Here is a 2,500-nt window from a genome sequence, read left to right as displayed (position 1 = left end):
ATAGATCTAGTAATAGGGTTAGGTAATACGGCTTTCCGTAAAAAAATGCATAGATCTACAAAAGCCGACCACCGAATCGACCGGGCGCCTCGGTCTCCCCTGCACTCTGATTCAATATTATATTTAAACAAAAATGCTAATCAATGAAAATTGCAAATTGATAATAATAGTATAGTCCTGTAGAGGATAGGTGGACTCCGGGGTCTGCATAGCGAAATACTAGGTTTTAGGATGTGGACACCGGAGTCACCGTAGTGAAATAAGGTTTGGTTTAAGTAAGGATTGGTACTAGGTTTTAGGACAGGTGGACCCTGGGGTCACCGCAGTGAAATAAGTAGGTTTCTTTAAAGATTGGTGGAACCGGATTGGTGAACCCCCGGGACACCTTGATTAAACCTACTTATTTTACTACGGTGACTGCAGGATCCACCTATTCTAAAACCTAACTAGTGTTTCGTTAGGTAGACCCTGGGGTCCACCTTAAACCTACCTATTTCACTACGTTGACTCCAGGGTCCACCAATCCTTAAAATTAAACTTAGATCTATCTACATGTACTTATTTCACTACATTGACCCCAGGGTCCACCAATCCTTAATTAAACCTAGATCTACTGATTTCACTACATTGACCCCGTGGTCCTCCAATCCTTAATTAAACCTATATCTACTTATAATTTCACTACTTTGACCACGGGCTCTGCCAGTCCTATTATAAAATAAACTTAGATCTACTTATTTCATTATGTTGACCCCGGGGTCCACCGATCCTTAGTTAAACCTAGATCTACTTATTTCACTACGCTGACTCCGGGGTTCACATCCTAAAACCTAACATTTTGTTAGGTAGACCCCGGGGTCCACCTATCCTTTTGGCTAGATAGACCCCGTAGTCCGCCTATCCACTTTCTTGATAATAACTGAAAACAATACATGCCAGTTGTCATTTATAGTGAAGAAAAATGAGGGGGGAAAAATATAATTAGGTAGACTTTAATTTGTCCAAAAAATTGCAAGTGCAAGTGAAGATCATAAAATAATTTTGTTATTTTCTGGTCACCTTTCCAAGGACCTTAAATTGATTCTACATCACATGTCATGTACGATACGGCTGTGAAGGAAAATGGATGTGAAGAGTTTTTAAAAAATAATAATGTAACTTGTAAAGAAAACAATGCTTTACATTGGTTTGGTTATTTTGACTACATATGTGGCCTAAATAAGGTAAGGGAGGGGGGTTTGGCTTATTTAGGCCACAGGTGTGGCCTAAATAAGGTAAGGGAGGGGGGTTTAGCTTATTCAGGCCACCTGTGGCCTAAATAAGGTCACCCTTATTTAAATCAGTCATCGATAAATATAGACATTGCTTTTCATTTCAGCTTTCAAAGAAGATTTTGAAACTGAAAGTTCACTTTCTTTCTTTTCTTGTTTTCTTCCGCTTGTACCGGTGGGTGTCGCGGGGAGACACATGCATCTGTCTGTAGCAGGCGAGTGGCCTGTAGGAGCTCTGAGGTTCACAATTCGTTGTTTAAAAAAATTAAATTTAATGTAGATGTTTTACGCCCCCATCGACACAATTTAGATAATGAAGGAAACGGCCTTCCGAAACAGCCTGTCAGGGCCAACGCATTTCCAATCTCACTGCGAGACTGTTTTTCTCATAGAAATTTTAACAAATACACACACACACACACACACACACACACACACACACACACACACACACACATATATGTGTGTGTGTGTGTGTGTGTGTGTGTGTGTGTGTGTAAATGTAGCATAATACTGTGTTTTACGTACGCGCATGTCGATTAGTTTTTAAGATGTGATGTCTTTTTCGATGTAATGCGCACTGAGCATTTCTTAAAAAATGGAAATGCACAGTATAAATGCTATTTATTATTATTATTATTTAACTTGGGCTGGCAGAAAGACCGATCGAGACACTCGACAAAAATTCTCCCAACCTGGGAATCAATTTCGCATCTCCTGTGTGCGACACCGAAGCGCCTAATCGCTACATCACAGACGCCGGTTCACTATTCGTGATAATCTCGATATCAAGATGTGCGCGTGCGCGTGTGCGAGCGCGTGTGCGAGCGCGCGGTGTGTGTGTGTGTGTGTGTGTGTGTGTGTGTGTGTGTGTGTGTGTGTGTTTGTGTGTGTGTGTGTTATTTTCCTTTAGTAGACCCGTGGTTATGCCCTTAGAGTATGACTGGACTTTTGAGATTGATGCTCAACAATTGTAACTGCTGCTGAAGCCGAGGTGCTTCCAGACATTCAATTTTTTGTGTTAAAATGTCTATTCTCGCCCTTGACATAAGGCCTACGCACGCACGCACGCACGCACGCACGCCACGGCTTAAACAGCACAAGCTCGGTCACGGGTGGATACATACATCTCGTAAATATAACACATGTTCACATATAGACGAACTACTTCCCGAATTAAGCACGCTCACACACACACACACACACACACACACACACACACACACACA

At 41.7% G+C, this 2,500-nt stretch overlaps 1 protein-coding gene across 2 annotated transcripts in view; it reads right to left on the bottom strand.

Moving 5' to 3' along the window:
- Nucleotides 1-2,500, bottom strand: part of LOC101845452 — a 9,212-nt gene that overhangs the window by 4,402 nt on the left and 2,310 nt on the right. The gene's annotated exons all lie outside the window — the stretch shown is intronic.

This window comes from Aplysia californica, unplaced genomic scaffold, assembly GCF_000002075.1.
Source record: "Aplysia californica isolate F4 #8 unplaced genomic scaffold, AplCal3.0 scaffold00062, whole genome shotgun sequence".
Classification (NCBI taxonomy): Eukaryota; Metazoa; Mollusca; class Gastropoda; order Aplysiida; family Aplysiidae; genus Aplysia; species Aplysia californica.
This window is presented reverse-complemented; position numbering and strand designations above follow the sequence as displayed.